Source organism: Penaeus monodon, chromosome 37 (genome assembly GCF_015228065.2).
Source record: "Penaeus monodon isolate SGIC_2016 chromosome 37, NSTDA_Pmon_1, whole genome shotgun sequence".
NCBI classification, from domain to species: Eukaryota; Metazoa; Arthropoda; class Malacostraca; order Decapoda; family Penaeidae; genus Penaeus; species Penaeus monodon.
This window is the reverse complement of record NC_051422.1, coordinates 20,472,187-20,489,686: the sequence shown is the minus strand read 5'-3', so window position 1 is coordinate 20,489,686 and position 17,500 is coordinate 20,472,187. Positions and strand designations below refer to the sequence as shown.

Below are 17,500 nucleotides of genomic sequence, written 5' to 3'. Positions count from 1 at the left end.
CAGTAGATGGATTGCCCTTGAATTACTGAAGACTTCGTTGCTCCTGTTATCTAATGTAGGCAGCGATCATCGACCAGTCCCCTGGCCGGTTCGTTCTCCTCATTCCTGTCGCCTCCCTCCTCCGTACCCTTCCCACTGTACCCTTCCCTCCCATACCATCCCCCCAGCCACCCGTTCTCCCATACCCCCACACAACCCCTTCCTACATACGTCCCTTCCCCCTCATACTACCCCTCCCTCTCCCGTTCCCTTTCATACCACCTCTTCCTGTCCATACCCAATTAACCTTCCCATCATCATACCACCTTTTCCTTCTGTTATGCCCCTCCCCCCCCCATACCACTCCTCCCACACAACCACACACCTTCCCCTTTCCACCTACACCAGCCCTTCCTCTTCCCCCACACCCCCACACCAGCCCTTCCTCTTCCCCCACACTAGCCCTTCCCCATACCCCACACCAGCCCCTCCCCATACCCCACACCCCCACACCAGCCCTTCCCCATACCCCACCCCCCACACCAGCCCTTCCCCTTCCCCCACACCGGCCTTTCGCCCACATGGTCCGCACTCCCAGCCTCCGCCTCAGCTCCCGCACTACATATCCGCCTCTTTAATGGACGTCATCCTTTCAGCTCGGCCTAATGGGCACTCGCACGCCAGAGGGCCATCAGTTCGAGGGCGACCTAGTGCGCGTCGGGGGCTGCGTACGTTCACCTGGTGACAAGTGCTGGAAAATAAGTCCCAGGTAGAAGAAAAGGAAGAGAGAAAAATTAGAGAGTAAAAAAAGAGTCAGCAAAGGCAAGAAAGGTTAGGAAACGTATGAAGAAAGGAGAGTAGTGCTGGAAGGGGCGTGTTATGAGGAGGTGTGTGGTGTGTGTCGTAGTGGCGAGAGTGTGTGTGGTGCGTTGGGGGGAATAGAAGGGGGGGTGTTGCAGGTGCGTGGTGCGGTTGCAAAGCAAGGCGTTTCTCCGCGAATGGTGAAGTCGTGATGTTTTTCTTCATTCCATTATGAAAGAGTAATGATACATCTTGTTTATAACAGGACGAGCTAATCGTGAAGCGCGTACCCTCCACACAGTAGGAAATGAGGTCACAGTGCACTCAAAATTTAAAACATGGCGATTTGTTACTCCCTCCCCCCCCATTTCCGCTCCTTCCCCTGCCTTTCCTCATGATGTTAGAACGACCTCGGATCCAGCGTTTTATATTGGGCTGTTGCTAGGGCGCCCTCAAAGCCTACCCGAAAGCCCGCGGGGATAAGGCTTGGCTCCTTTATGAGAAGCTGGGCCGCGTGAAAAAATCTTTGTCCTCCTCCGGAATATTTATGTTGGGCCGGATATGGGAAGGCGGCGCCGGCCGGGGGAGGCTTTATGAACGAAAAGAGAAGAAGAGTGAGAGGGGAAAACGAGTGCATGGCCTCGTTGTGGGCTCCTTTTGGCGGACTGTTTATTTTGCTTTATTGTTGCCATTATTTTTGTTATTATTACGTTTTGATGCTGCTGCGAAATTATGTAGTATTATTAGTCATTTCCTCTGTGTATTGTTATTATTATTTTACCTATTGTTATTGTTTAGTCATTTATCACTTATATGTTCGTGAAGTAGATACGATGGACGTTTTCCCTACATGTCAAAGAATTTTACAGACGAACGCACACAAACATAAACAGGCATCCTGCTATAAACATGAATACAAACAAAGGCCCACAAAGCTGTGAATTCAAACAAATACAGCTATTTACATAATCATAAACACTGGGGATAGAGGGAGGAAGGGGGTGAAGGCGGGGAGAGGGAGGGGAAGGAGAAGTGGAGAAGGAGGGGAAGGAGAAGGGGAGAGAGAAGGGGAAGGAGAAGGGGAGAGAGAAGGGAAGGCGAAGGGGAGAGGGAAGGGAAGAAGAAAGAAAGAGAAAAGGGAAGGAGAAGGGAAAAGAGAGGTGGAGAAGAAGGGGAAAGCGAGGCGGAGAAGTGGAGAGGGAGAGGAAGGAGAAGGGGAGAGAGAGGGCAAGGAAAGAGAGAGTTAGAGAGTGGGGATGAAAAGGGAGGGAAGGGAAAGGAAGAAGGGGAAATGGGAAAAGAGTGAGGGGAAGAAGAAAGCGAGAGGAAGGAACGAAGGGGAGAGGGTGGGGATGAGGAAATAGGGAAGGGGCGTAAAAGGGGAAACGGCTAAAGAGGCAGGGGAAGAAGGGGAGAGGGGAGAGAGAGACGGTCTCCCACACAGCTTCATTGTCTCAGGGTCGCCCCTAAACTTCCCCTGCCTTTCTTGACCAGGCTCTTCTTCCGGCCCGTCTCCCTCCCCGTCAGCCCCACGACGAGGCGGCAGTAGTCTGGAGAGATGGTATTTATGCAAGATGAGTCAGGCCCGTTTGCGGGTGGGTGGCGGAGTGGGCGTGCGCGTTTGGAGTGACACCCGGCGAGTAATGACCCGTTCGGAGTAATTAAGAGCCGGGGCACTGACGGCGCTTCAGGCGAAGGTGAAAGGCGGTTTAGCGGATTTCCTTTTCGCTAGTCGCAGTTCTCTTCCTCCTCCGTCGTCGTCATTCTCGTCCACCTCCTCCTTATTATCATCCTCCTACTCATACTACTCCTCCTCCTCATCAGCAGCAGCCTCTTCTTATGCCTTTCTTTTATCGTTTCGTCATCAGTGCCATCACTATCAGTATCAATTACCATCGTCATCGCCATCACCATCATTGTCATTATCGTTCATCATCTTGATCAGCATCATCACCATCCTCCTTCATCAGCTACCTCCTCGGGTACGTAGAGGCGTGGTCGTAGCAGGTACCCGAGATATAAAGGAGCACTTAGTAATACCATTTGTTTGTGGTACATACTCATTATGCAGGTTTTATAAATGTAGAGTGAACCATTCGCCTGTTCCGCGGGTGACGAGTCCCTTGGCGGCCGTGCGTGTCTCTAAATATTTTGAGAATATTTGAGGATTAGACAATGCTGTATTCTGGGTGTTGTGTTCCCCGAGTAAGATATTCCGAGGGTGTGACTAGTGTATCGCTTGAAGGAGTGATGTAAGATAGCCATATGGGCGGATGATTGGGTTTGGGTATGAAATCGATTGAGTTTTTTTATGCTCAGGGAATCAGTCAGGATGATGGCGCAGCTCTTTGCTTCCTTTGCCGAGTGGTCAGTTCCTGCGTAGCGCTCACGGACGGACAGAAGATTCCGGACGTCACCGGAGCCATACACACCCTTCTCCCTCCCCTCCCACCTCGGTCGTTATCCTTCAGTCATCCCACACACCTAGGCCAACCTTTTTTTTTTCTTTTTTTTGTCCCCTCCACAGCTACACCCTTCTCGCGGTCGTGGAGTTTCTTGCCCTTGTAATTTACTTTCACCTCCATCCAACTACGTTGTTTTTTCTTTTATTTTTTTCTTAAATTTCTTCTGTCTTTTATAATTTTCCGTATTCCCTCTGTTCGTGCATCACACCATTCTGTTGGGACCCCGCCACCCCCACCCCCTGTTTCTCTCGTCTACCTTTTTATTTACTCCCTCTCCGTCTGCCCCTCTCCCTCCTTTACAAGCCTCATGATGAGTAACAAGATGTGTGTTATGAGGTAGGTTGAAGTATGACGCCCATTTCTTGCTCTTTTGACGTCAGTGTCACCTCTTTGGGTCTTGACTCATGTCCTAAACCTGCCGCGGCCTCGCGTTATTGTCATTGATGTTATTGTTGATGTGGAACGAAGGACTGAAACCTGTAGCCGTCTTCATCCCAGGGAAGTTTTATCGATGATTGTCAGAGGGGAGGAGGGCGAAGGTCAGGTTGAATCTGACATAACAAGCCCGTTCTCCGAGCAGCTGCGTGGCCCCCGCTGTGTCGCGCCTCGTGCAGGGGAGGCGAGGGAGCCGTGAATCATGAAACGTTTGGAAGCTTCCTGTCGACTACTTGTCATAACGCCGCAGATACAGGACATGTTTACTTCATTAAATGTTAGGACTCGCCATCCACTGTGCGGAAATAGGACATTTTTAAGTCAAGATGTGCGCATTAACAAGTCTTGTTTACACGTATTCCATTATACACTTGTTCTGCAGCAGCCAAAAGAATTGATCTCTGTATAAGTCAGGTGATTAGTCATTCGGTGTAAAATGCACGCCAGAAATACAGTGCAGATCATGGAAACTCCTGATAATAGAAAAATGTCTAGTTTGATGAACCGGACACGTCTGTCTTTTAATGAGACTGAATTAGATGAATATTATTTCGCTAATGGCTTGATCCGGAGCAAGATTAGTTCTCGCTGATGACGTGGTGATAAGGTTGTAAGTTGATTTATTTCCCCCGATGACAAAGAGAAGAGTGCCACTGATTTCCTGGATTTTTTCTTCAGGCTCCTTTATTTCCTCTTGTCAAAATGTCGTGCACGTTCATGAACTGAATTGAGGGAAAATATTCCTAACGAGCAACTTTATTGGCAGGAGCCGCTCCGTAAACAGTAGGTAAATGACACGACGAGGGTGCGACGTCTATGTCGCCGGATATTTTCGCGAGCGCCAGGGGCTCGTTCCTATTTAGAGGCTGTTGTTAAGATAAGCAGGATGAATATTGCATGTGTTGTGCAGCGGAGTAAGAGCGAGACGATAAATGGAGCCCGGCCGAGCACAGTGTAACCGCCGCAACTCAGCCGAGTGGCAATAAACACGCTGCTGGCTTTCACAAGCTAATATATTGCTTTTACCTTGTTAAGCCGCGACATGGAATGGCAGGGGTCACATTTCATCACACGCGACCGCCAGCGCAAGGAACCTCAATCCTTCCGTTGATGTAACTAAGACCTGCTTTGACGCGACGTGTCCTGTGCGACGAGGCACTCCGGAGATGAACTGCTCATTGTGCAAAGCACCGGACTTGCCGGACACGGAGAGCAGCCTCCGCTTGGCAACCTTGCTGGTGATATCGTCCAGACGCCAGTGGCGGGACGCTTGCTACGCCCTGTGGCTAACTAGGTTACCCGTATCCCGCCGTCTGCAGGGCTTGTTCTGCACACCCTGCTTGCACCTTCGCTCTTGCCTGCATCACACCTAGACGGCCTGCCTCGCCCTTCCTGCTCACGATCCTGTGTCGCATGGATTCCCCTGTCTTTGTCATGGAACAAAAGTGGGAGGCAGGGGGACAGAGGAGAAGGAGGAGGAAGATATGAAAGGAGGGAGGGAGGGAAAGTGTTGCAGAGAGAGAGGGAGGGACAGAGAGAGACGGTAAGAATGAGGGATGGAAAGGAGAACAGAAGAAGAAGAGAGAGAGAAAACGAGAAAAAAAGCGTAAGCAAGGAGGGCTTGGTCCCATGCCGTCAAGAGAGGCAATCTCCATGATCCTTCTACATCACGCATTATCTCAGGCTCATCCTTGAACCTTCCCACCCTTTTAGGGGATCTGGGAGTCAGGATGAGTCACTCTTTTTAAGGCAAAAGAACGGGCGCGTAAGAACGGCGGAGGGTGTGGTTCGAGCTCGCGCTTTCCTCTAGCGTGGGTCATGCAGAAGGGGAAAGTAGGAGAGGCAAGAATAGCGGATAAAAAGGGGGTTGACAAGTAGGGAACAGGTGCAGGTCATGCATTCGCGCGCTGCAGCATCCGGTAAGGCGGTGCGGGGACCTCTTGACGGTCATTAAGTCACTCACTCACTCAATTATTTGCAGTGAGAGAGAGTGAGTGAGTTAGTGAGGTAGTGATTGCAGAGAAGACAGATTAAAATAGCTATATATATATATATATATATATATATATATATATATATATATATATATATATATATATATTATTTGTCTATTTCTCTATTCATCTGTGTATATATTTATATCCATATCTAGTTATATATTTCATTCTCCTCCTCTTCTCCTCCTTCCCTCCCTCCTTTTCTTTCCTTCCTCTCCCTCTCACTTTCCCTCTCATTTTCCCTCCCCCTCTCCCTCTCCCTCTATCTCTCCCTCTCCCTCTCCCTCTCCCTCTCCCTCTCCCTCTCCCTCTCCCTCTCCCTCTCACTTTCCTCTTTTCACCCTCCCCATTCACTTTCCCTCCTCCCTTGCTCTCATCTCCATCCCTCCTACCCTTTCTCACTTTCTTTCCTAATTCTTCTTTCTCACTTCCCCATCCTTCCCTGCTCCTCCTCCTTTCCCCTCCCCTCCCACTCCCCTTTCTTACCTTCCTCTTTCTCCCCTTCCCTTCCCCTCTTCCTCTCTCCCTTTCCCCTCCTCCCTCCGCAATCCTGTTCATCCTTCCCCCCCCCCTTCCTTTCCTCTCATCCCCTCCCCTCCTCTCCCTCCTCTCTCCTCTCTCCTCTCTTCCCTCCCCGTCCTCTTTTCCCTCCTCTTCCTCCTCTCCCTCCTTTCCCTCCTTTCCCTCCCCTCCTCCTTCCTCTCTCCCCTCCTCCCTCCTCTCTCGCCTCCTCTCCCTCCTCCCTCCTTGCTCCCTCCCCTCCTCTCTCCCGTCTCCCCTCTTCCCCCTCCTCCCTCCCCTCTCCCCTCCTCTCCCATATCTATCTCCCACGAATCTCCAAACAAACAAATAAACGGAACCTGTGCCAGCATCGGGTCGGGCAGCTTGCCAGCCTCCCTCGGCGGTGTCGCGCGGAGGGTGAGGCGCAGGGAGGGAGGTTAGCGGCGGCTTCGGGGATAAGGGAGAAGGGAGGAAGAAGAGCGAAGGGAGGAAGAGAAGGGTGAAGAGAGGAATAGGGAGGAGAGAGGTAAGGAGAAAGGGGGAGTATGAGAGGTTGGAAGAGGGGAGGAATGAGAGAGGTAGGGAAAATGGAGGAACAAGAGAGGCAGGGAGATGAGAGGAGTATAAAAGGTAGGGAGAAGGGATGAATAAGAAAGGTAAGAAAGATGGAATAATGTAGGGAGAAGGGAGGAATAAGAGGGGTATGGTGAAGGGAGGAATAAAAGGAATAGGGAGAATAGAGGTAAGGAGAACTGAGGAGAGGGCAGGAATGAGAGAGCTATGGAGAAGAGAGGAATATGAAAGATAGGGAGAAGGGATGAGTAAGAAAGGTATGGAGAAGGATGGAATAATAAATGTAGGGATAAGGGAGGAATAAGAGAAATATGCAGAAAGGGAGAAATAAAAAAGGTAGGGAGAAAGGAGTGATGAAAGCTGACGAAGGGATAGTGGACGAGAGGAAGTGGAGAGGAAAAGTGAATCATCTCGAGGAAGATGCTGGGAGAGTTGAGATGGAGATCCCTTCGTGGCGGGATTGGAGAGCGCTTGAGGGTGATGGGAGTTGATTTAGACGTGAAGGTCATGATTGTCTGATACGCGTTATCATCATTTCGTATCTTCTTTTCCTTGTAATTGTTTATGTACACTTCCTTTATTATTAGAAGAGCACAGCGAGAAAAAATAGAGAGAGAAGGAGGCGATGTGCTCTTGTAGGATGTCTTAAGCTGTTTCTCTAGGACAGAAAGCTGCTATACTCCTACAGGAATACAATTCCTGTAGGATATGAAGCATCTCAGGTTCCTGTAGGATATTAAGCTGCCTTACTCCTGTAGGATATTAAGCTGCCTTACTCCTGTAGGATATTAAGCTGCCTTACTCCTGTAGGATATTAAGCTGCCTTACTCCTGTAGGATATTAAGCTGCCATGCTCAACATATTAAGTTGCCATGCTCATGTACACTATTAAACCACCATGGCGACGCCGTGTCCCTCTTACCTAGGATGGCGATAGACGTGGCGACTCGGTGATGGCCCGTCACGTGGGTCGTGGCGCCGCATCAGCAAACATGATCGGCTCTCCTGCCCGCGCGGACGAGGCCTTGCCCAAAGTGAAGTGCGAGTTCGGGGAAAAGAGAATAGCTGAGTAGAATCTCCTGCCTCGAGGGTTATCTCACATGACTGCACTTGTTCGCTGCTGTAAACAACGACCCAATTATTTAATTATTTTTTGTATCCGCGCGCACAGGTGGCTGACACGCACGTGGAGTCGCACGGAGTTAAGAGGTAAAGGCGAAAGGGAAAAAGAGAGCCTGAAGAGAATCAGAAGACAAAGACAAGAGCTGAGCAGAGCGAGGGACAATAAATAGAGTTCGGGCTCGTTAATGGGCAAAGTGACGAGGAGAAATTCGGGAAATTGAGTTTTGCCAGAAGGTCGGGTCGTGAGGAGGCATGTAGGTGAGGCGAAGATCGAGGCAAGGATTAAGTTCAGCAGCGGCTCGGGAGTGGCGAGGGGAGTGCACATAGGCTGCGAGTGACGCTGAGATAACTCGGGGTGAAAGTACGGAGAAAGATCGGACGGGGACGAACGGGCGAGGCGAGGGCGAACGAGGACTTGAATGAGAGCCGTGTGACTCAAGAATAAAGAATGGCGATTAATATTAACCAAGGTCAGGGTCCACGAAGCCTGATCTGCTGCAGGCTCGCCATACCTTCATTACCCCCATTAAGTATACCCAGATGGGTATACCTTCCTAACGAACATGCCCTACATACCTTTTGCCCTCGCGCCGCCGGCCCCGCTAGCTGCTAGACAGATGGCCCAGCAGGTGGAACTTGTACAAGTACAGGTACTCGCGCGCTGCCCACCTGGGAGCCGTTACGTGCACTTCCCGGTGACGGTAAACCGGTATGGTGGGAGCGGCGACCACCTCCAGCATCCCACCTGAGCTGGCCAGGTTGTGTACCCCGGACCCAGGCTGTCTCCACGCCCTTCTCACGGGCCGCCTCCTGCGCCGTCTCCTCCGCCGCCTCCGTCGCCTCCTCGGACTCCACCACTTCCTCGTCATCGGCCGTCAATTTCCTCTCCGACCACTCCTTCACTTTCTTTTCAGACTCTTCACCTCTCTTCTACGTCCTCTTCCTCCTTTTCCTCTTGTTTCTCCTTTCCACTACCTCGCCCTTCCCCTCCTCCTCCTTTTTCTCCTCTTCCTCCTTTTTCCTCCTTTTTCCTCCTTTTCCTCGTTCTTGTCCTTCCCTTCCTCGTCCTGTCCCTCCTCCTCCTCATCATCAGCACCACTATCGCCAGTCATCATCGTCATCGTCATCGTCATCGTCAATCACCATCATCATCACCGTCTGTCCCCGACCACTTACACCACCTCCTCCTCCATCCCCATAAGGGAAGCCTAGGTCATTTTGGACAGGGATATCCCGATAAGGACTCATGCATGGCGGGGGAAGAAAGGCTCTGATCATGCAGTGCACAGGTCGGGGGGAGCGTGCAATAGCCGTGGGTCATGAAGGATGGGGGCCATGAAGGAGCCGTGTGATGGTGGTTCAGGATGCGGGTCAGTGTTGTAAGTGATTGGAGGCGAGGCAAGGAAGGGCGCCCATCGCCGCGACCAAGTACCAGCATGTGCATGATTCTCGCGCCGACTGGCAGCATCATTGGCACAACGCGAGGAAAGATACAGCGCTCTGGGATGCCCATGTTCTGTCGTAGTGCAGGTCATGATGCAGGCGCGGAAAAGCCAGTGCCTGGCGGAATAGCAGAGAGGGTTTATCTGCTTGGCGGGGCCGTCGCAGGTTGCACATATCTCACGCTTACGGCCGGTCATCTGTCCCCACCTGCCGCCGCCTCGCCGAGTTGCAGCTCACGCCCAATTTATCTGGCAGTGCCACCCGTTTCCGCGAATGGCACTGCCGTTCTCTTTCCCTCCCACTCCTTCCTCCTGATGAATGGCCCACCTTAGTGTCCCGCTGACATCACTTCTTCCACACTGTTTTCGCAAAGGCTGTTTTCGTCAGATCGACCTTCTGATCTTCACAAATTATCATCACGGGCCATTTAGGCCTACAATGACGCTACCTTCTCTCCATCACCCTTTCGTCCCCCGTTCCTGCACCGTGGCCATCGAGTGCATGCAACCTGGCCGTAGTATCTGAGGTGTAAACAGGGTTTGCGCGTGTAACAGCTGGAGTCCCTGTTTTAGTAGGTTCAGCTGCTGCTATGTATTTATAGTAATGGAAGACATGTGGGGACAGGGCATCAGGTATATGCGGGCACTTCTAGGCTGTAATTAACACGAGCAAGTTCACCTTCGCGGTGAACGTGCGTCGTAGGTGAGAAGGTGGAGGAAAAGTGTGGAGAAGGTGGAAGGGGAGGGGGCATGTGGAAGGGTGGTGCGGCGCTCCCAGTGATGAGGCTGCCTCGCGCCTGCCTGCCTGGCCTGCCACCCGCCCTGCGCCCTCCCGCCCTCCCGCCCGCTTGCCACCCTGGGCCCTTCTCCCGAGTCATTCAGTAGCGGAGCGGCGCCCGGACCGGGAGGATCGCACGGGTAGCGACGCCAGCTTTGTGTTCCTCCCTTCGTGGCTCACCTGGCCGTCCACGCCCGCAGCAGCGCCCGCACCCTGGATTCTGTGTCTGTAGTGCTGAGTGTGTGCGAGTAGAATTTAGTTGGCGCAGTGTCATCGTCGAACCCTTTTAGAGTGTGTAGTGAACCCTACGGCGGAGAAAAGAAATGAAATTCGGTCAAGAAGTTGTGTGCATGCCGATAGTCGTGCGAGTGTTTGTCTTGGGTCGCTACAAGATGATAAAGAGAAATGAAGTTAGTGAAACGATCTCAAGACTTAAAAAACGTCGAGAAAATAGTTGCATAGAGAAAGAGCGAGTTTAAGTTTTGTGCGACTTTTCCAGCCGTGTTCTTTCCATCTGTGAGCCGAGCAGCAGCCGAAAAGCCCCCTCCTGGTGCGTTGGGTTAGGCAAGGGTGTCGCAACACCAGGCCTGTTCAAGGAAGCATCTCCAGGGGTGTAGGAGGGAGGGCTGGAGGCGAAGTTGGGCTGTGGAGGCTCGTGCAACGGAGTGAAGTGGAGGCGGTGCGTACCAGATGCTGGAGTGGGCAGGAGGGAAGGGCCGGGCGGGCAGCGGTCCGGTCCGCCTGGAAGGGCTCGGACGCTGCTTGCGGAGAGGGCACAAAAAGCATAACGCTCGTGAGTGCGTGCAGCATGATCTCGGACGAGTTACAGACCACTTGCCTGCATAATGAATTGACATTCAAGACCTTACGAAAGACATTTACAGTGTAATGTAAAGCCTAATTCGCTGGCTGTTATTCTTGTTCCTTCGGATGATATTTCGTATAATCCTCCGCGGTGCTCTATAGGATTTATTTTCTAATTGAAACTACGTGTAGATTATCATTTTATCCATATTTGGGGGAAAGTAATTAAATCTCAATGCCAATGAAGTTTTACATGTACGAAGAAAATCTGATTCATTTCGTATTCATTTGGTACGCCATTCTCGTGCTGTTATCTATTCCCAATAGTTTGGTCCGACAGAGAGATTTACTTATAAGTAGAATTCCTTTTATGAAAATCTCCTTTGTTGAATGACAAGTCAAGTACGGTGCCACACTTGGCTTCTAGATAACCGATGTTGAAGGCTTAATCCAAATGGAAGAGATTGGACTAGGCTCCCATTATGCAATATTCTGCGAAATACCAGTGACGTAGGATTTTAGGGCTTGCCTGGGAAATGACCAGAGGCAGGCCAAGGTGATGCGTCCCTGAGGGAGGCGATGCGTTACCCGGCCGAAGGACGCCGCCGCTGCCTCCTGTTCTCCCTTCATCTCAGGCGGACGCCATGAGCATGTGTGATAGGGTGAAAGTTAAGCATTGAGGGTGGGACGTCGTCGACAGTGTTAGTGGCGCGCGCGTCGACTCTTGCGTCAGTCGGTGTTTCTTGTCCCAGTGTCCGTGTGTCTCGCGTCTGTGGGGGACCTGCAGTGTCGCGAACTCCGGCAGGACGATTTGCTTTCTGTGCTTCCATGCATGTCTGTTTGCCGTTGATCGTGTGCAGATTAATCTACTTGCCTTGTTGTATTGTGAAAATGTTTGTGTTGTAAATACTTTTGTAGTAGATGAGGCAAAGGATACACGGAAGGATCTGTTTTAAATCGGCAACTTCTGAAAGGAAGTGATCTAAGAAAGTCAAATATTTGTCGAGAAGAAATGATGGTGAAGTGTTGAAATGTTAAAACCTCAAGATTTTGTTCTATTTGTGTTGTCTCTGGAAAATGTTTGAAATATTAGGATAAATCTTGTAAGATTTCGTCCGCCTTTGGTAATGTTGTCCTGCTTTATACTGCAAATATGTCACGTCCATTCTGCTTCTTGGTGTGGTCCTGCAAGGGTGAGTAAGGAGAGAACTGTCGCATTACAGAAATATTCAGAATCCGTCCAGAGTGAGTGTGAGAGTGTGAGAGTGTGAGTGTGTGAGTGTGTGAGTGTGAGTGTGTGAGTGTGTGAGTGTGAGTGTGTGAGTGTGTGAGTGTGTGAGTGTGTGAGTGTGTGAGTGTGTGTGTGTGTGTGTGTGTGTGTGTGTGTGTGTGTGTGTGTGTGTGTGAGAGAGAGAGAGAGAGAGAGAGAGAGAGAGAGAGAGAGAGAGAGAGAGAGAGTGAGTGAGTGAGTGAGTGAGTGAGTGAGTGAGTGAGTGAGTGAGTGAGTGAGTGAGTGAGTGAGTGAGTGAGTGAGTGAGAATGAGAGTAAGAGTGTTTGATTGTTTTTTTTGTGCTTACATATATATATATACACGCTTGGCTTCAGAGTGGTGTCACATGATTCACCATTCTTCCGCGAACCGAGGCGAACGGAGGCGTGCAGAGCCTCGGATACTGGCGTGTCGTCATACGCGACTTTTTAGGAGCCTGGAATTGGTAGATGTGAAGGGTCAAGGGCTTTTCCGCTCAGCCTCCCCCTAGGGATCGGTTAGGGGCGAGGAGCCGAGGGATTTTAATTTGATTGGGTTTGATCGTTTGATTGGTTTGACTGGGCCGAGGGAGGAGATGACGGGCAGCACTGGGATGAAGATAGGATCGGTAGAGGATATTAGATGCGATAGAGTGAATGAGGGCGGAAGATGAGACAGACAGGAAGAAAAAGAAGATACATCTGCAAATTTGCAATAGAGAGGGAGAACAGGTATATGATATCGAGTTTTGCCAAGAGAGCATGGAAGGAAAATAAGATCAGACATCAAAAGAAAGGGTAACGCCTTGAACAGCCAGAAAAAGATCAGATGCATGAAAAAATGAAGTAAAATGGGTAAAGAGTATTATGTATTTCGAAATTTCATCATTATCGTTATCATCATCATTATCATCATTATTGCAATTATTATCATTATTATTGCAATTATTGCAGTTACAATCATATCGATTTTTTTGTGAAAGAAAATAAAATTAGAAAGATTTTAAACTGGTAGCACCTTGAAATGACAAAAAAGAAAACAAAAGGATGAAATAGGAAAGGATATAGAATAAGGGTATTGTGAAGTGGGCACCTAGGAATGTGTCTTAAAATGAGGCCATGGTGCCCAGTGCAATGAAAGGCCCAGATCGTGAGTGGGATAGCGAGTGGGCTGGCAAGTGGGCGCCATCGATCATGAGGGAAGGCACTCAAATGGCAGACAACATTACGGTAGTTGCCCTCACGGTCCCCAGTGTGGGAACTTGTCATGCCTGGCAGTGTGTATTATTGTCGGGTCATGTAGTTGTGCTGTGTTAGGATCCTCTGGCTGCAGGTTTACTTTAGAGGTTTTATGTTGTGGTGGCCATGGCCTTGCTAATCTCGCTTCTGGTGGACGTGGAGTTTTGCAGTCTTTCGTCGTCACCAATTTTGATCTCGAATTGCCATGTCGTTTGTGAGCCAATAAGCTTTTTCTCTTGTGTACATTATCTCCTCGGTGTGCATTTTCTCTGAAATTGTAACAGTAAACATACTCATTATGATACAAGCGATATAGACGTAACATTGATCCACAACACGCTGAAGCTATCCTTTCCATGAAGTGATGCAGTTTCTTTGCCGAGAATGTTGTGTTAGTGTTACGTGGTGATGTAATACTCTGAGATTCTGTACCACTATAATAATACAGCGATTGTGCAAGGCAGACTCCCAAGTGCTGGCGTGACTTCGCAAGATGTTGTCGAGTCGATACTTGGGGTCTTTTGTATTTCTCTTTCGTTGTCTTCTCGCTTCGCCTTGTCTGTTTCGTGTTCTGTTTTTTTTTTATATCCAAATTTCCTCTCTTCGCTCCTTCTCTTCCCTCTTCTGTGTGCTGTGTGGTACAGCGGTGGCGTTCTCGTCCAGCAATCTTGCGTTCAAATCCCTCACCGCCAATGGATAGTAACGCCGGTCATTCCTTACACACAGGGAGTAATTTAGAAGGAAAATGAAACAGACAGCATGTCACGCCAAGAATAACTATTGCAGCCATTGGAATAAAACTAAATTATTATTATTATTATTAAGGATTATTCTGTCCCGGTTTCTCCCTGTGTGTTTTGTCTTTTTTTGTTCTTTGTCTCATCGTTTCTCTCTTTGCTCTGTCTCTTGGTTTCTGTTCTGTTTTTCCGTTTTTCTCTCTCTCTGTTCCGCCTCCCAGTCTTTCTGTTTTCTACTTCTCTCTTTTTGTTTTCTGTCTTCCTTCTGCCTCTCTTTATCTTCTGCCCCTCCCTCTCTCTCTATATATATATGTGTGTATGTGTGCGTGTGCGTGTGCGTGTGCGTGTGCGTGTGCGTGTGCGTGTACGTGTACGTGTGCGTGTGCGTGTGCGTGTGCGTGTGCGTGTGCGTGTGCGTGCGTGTGTGTGTGTGTGTGTGTGTGTGTGTGTGTGTGTGTGTGTGTGTGTGTGTGTGTGTATGTAAATATGTACATAAATGTACATGAATACATACATATATGTATATTATATGTAAATGATAAGATTTATATATATATATATATATATATATATATATATATATATATATATATGTATGTAAATAAGTAAATATATGTACATATGTGTTTATATATATATATATATATATATATATATATATATATATATATATATATATATATATATATATATATATTATATATATATGTATATATCAGACTATATTCTTGTATTTATTTATACGTATCATCGTATGGCGTTCTTCTTTCAACACTTACCGTAATTATTTATTCACCTTGACTGAGAGCCATCAAAACGTATCCAAACTTTAATATCTCTTTTAGGGGGAGAGCGATCGCTAATGTGTTTGTTTGTGTTTATCATTTGTGCTTATTTATGTGTGAATGAGCCCCGTCGTTGCCCTAGAATAGGGTTTGCACTCAATGGACGCTGGCGGGCAAGGGTTACTGCGGGATATTTGCTTGGGTCTGTTTCGTTCTCTCTCTCTTTTCCTCTCTCTCTCTCTCTCTCTCTCTCTCTCTCTCTCTCTCTCTCTCTCTCTCTCTCTCTCTCTCTCTCTCTCTCTCTCTCTCTCTCTCTCTCCTCTCTCTCTCTTCTCTCTCTCCTCTCCTCTCCTCTCTCTCTTCTCTCGCTCTCTCCTCTCTCTCTCTCTCTCTCCTTCTCTCTCTCTCTCTCTCTCTCTCTCCTCTCTCCTCTCTCTCTCCTCTCTCTCTCTCTCTCTCTTTCTCTTTCTCTTTCTCTCTTTCTCTTTCTCTCTTTCTCTTTCTCTCTTTCTCTTTCTCTCTTTCTCTTCCTCTGTGCGTGCGTGCTTGCGTGCGTGCGTGCGTGTGTGCGTGTGCGTGTGTGTGTATGTGTGTGTGTGTGTGTGTGTGTGTGTGTGTGTGTGTGTGTGTGTGTGTGTGCATGTGCGTGCATTTGAACATTTTGTGTGTTTTATGTATGAATGAGTATTGGTTATATGAAGGGCCTATGTGATTCTCGATTAAGGCATGCGTGAGCAATGGCCGTTCGCCCAATTCCAGAGCAGCGACAGACGCAGCGACTGCGTTGAGTCCGAACACGGCGATGACGTATATTCTACTTCTGACGCGGAAATGTTTACGGCGCGTCATTGTGGCTTGCCAGGGATCATTTGCTCCTTCACTTTTTTCCTTTTGACTTGTAAAAAAAGAACCTGGTCGAGTGCCAGGCGTACCGTCCTGGCCCCTGTTGCAGAGATAGAATCGCCGGGCGAAACAAAAGCCGTGCGAAGGCCGTGCGGTGGCTCGGCGATGGCGTTGGTGGCGGCGGAGGTGGCTGCCCCAAGTGCTCGGCGCCCCAGGCGACGCGCTCCTGCCTCCGCGTCTCATCACCGCCGCGCTCCTGCATTGCGCGAGGCTTCGTATCCCTTCGCAGGCAGTCTGTAGTGCTGCCTTAGACCGTAGTTAAAGTTCAAAGGACCCGGATCCGATAGACAGACGTATTTACGCATCGGATGTCGCGCGGTTAGGAAGGACTCTGAGGTTCTCCGCGTGGTGAGTAAGCAGGCGCGTTTTGACCTTGGGAACGTCCACCCACCTTAGTACCTGGCCACCCGCCCTCCCCGCCCGCCCACCGCCACAGTAACCGAAACAACGCCTGAACTCCCTGCATCTACCGGCCCCGTCCATGCTTGCATCGCCCAAGTTTCCTCATCGGAACCACTCGAATGTGACAACGAGTCGGCGCGCCCGGAATGGGGAGTGGGCGCTCGCCCCCACGCGGAACATGATTGAACGAGGAGAGGAAGGGGATGGGTAGGGGGAGGGAGAGGAGGAGAGGAGAGGGGAGGGGAGGGGTGCAGTCTGGTGGAAAGTGGAGAGGAGAGGAAGGGAGGGGAGATGTATAGGAATGGAACGGGGAAGGGGAGATAGAGGAGAAGGAGGGGTGCTCACTAACAGCAAACAACGGCGAACTTTCCTCTCGTGCTGGAACGGGTTCCTGACCTTGGCGTCGATGTTGTGTCCGCTGCAGTGAGTTGATGGAGTGCTACATCACATCGGTATTATGATTATTGTCGGCCATTTACGACCAGTATACAGTTAGCACAGTGTTTGTGACGGCCAGAACCCGTTCGGCGTTTATTCCAATCGCCCTGTAATTGGCTGACATAGTAAACGAAGGCTTCAATTTTTCCGCTCTGTTATGCTCCGCCATTGACGCCCTTTTATTTTCAGGCACTCGGCCATCCCCTCACATTATCCACCAGTGGCATTTTTTTTCGTTATTCGTCGTTTAACAGTCTTTCCGTAGAAAATCAGCACCACTTATAGATTGTGGAGACATTCCCGCCATGTAGAGACGATTGCGAGAAAGGTGCTTGTGCCTTAGGATACTGCTCGCTGCACCTGGGACACTTTGCGAGAATATCATTGCTGCAGGAGGTGAATCAAAGACGGTTCTCTTAAGCCTTTCTCTCTCTCTCTCTCTCTCTCTCTCTCTCTCTCTCTCTCTCTCTTTCTCTTTCTCTTTCTCTTTCTCTCTTTCCCTCTTTCCCTCTTTCCCTCTTTCTCTCTTTCCCTCTTTCTCTCTCTCTCTCTCTCTCTCTCTCTCTCTCTCTCTCTCTCTCTCTCTCTCTCCTCTCTCTTCTCTTCTCTTCTCTCTTTCCTCTTCTTTCTTCCTCTTTCCTCTTTCCCTCTTTCCCTCTTTCCCTCTTTCCCTCTTTCCCTCTCTCTCTCTTCTCTCTCTCTCTCTCCTCTCTCTCTCTCTCTCTCTCTCTCTCTCTCTCTCTCTTCTCTCTTCTCTCTCTCTCTCTCTTCTTCTCTCTTCTTCTTCTTTCTTCTTCTTCTTCTTCTTCTTCTTCTTCTTCTTCTTCTTCTTCTTCTTCTTCTTCTCTTC

At 49.5% G+C, this 17,500-nt stretch overlaps 1 protein-coding gene across 1 annotated transcript in view; it reads left to right on the top strand.

The window, feature by feature from the left end:
* Positions 1–10,200: 10,200 nt before the first annotated feature.
* The window catches only part of LOC119596030 (rho guanine nucleotide exchange factor 10-like), a gene marked incomplete in the record, with an annotated part of 35,528 nt that continues 28,228 nt past the window's right edge, over positions 10,201–17,500 (top strand). The window contains 1 exon segment of the mRNA XM_037945129.1: positions 10,201–10,317.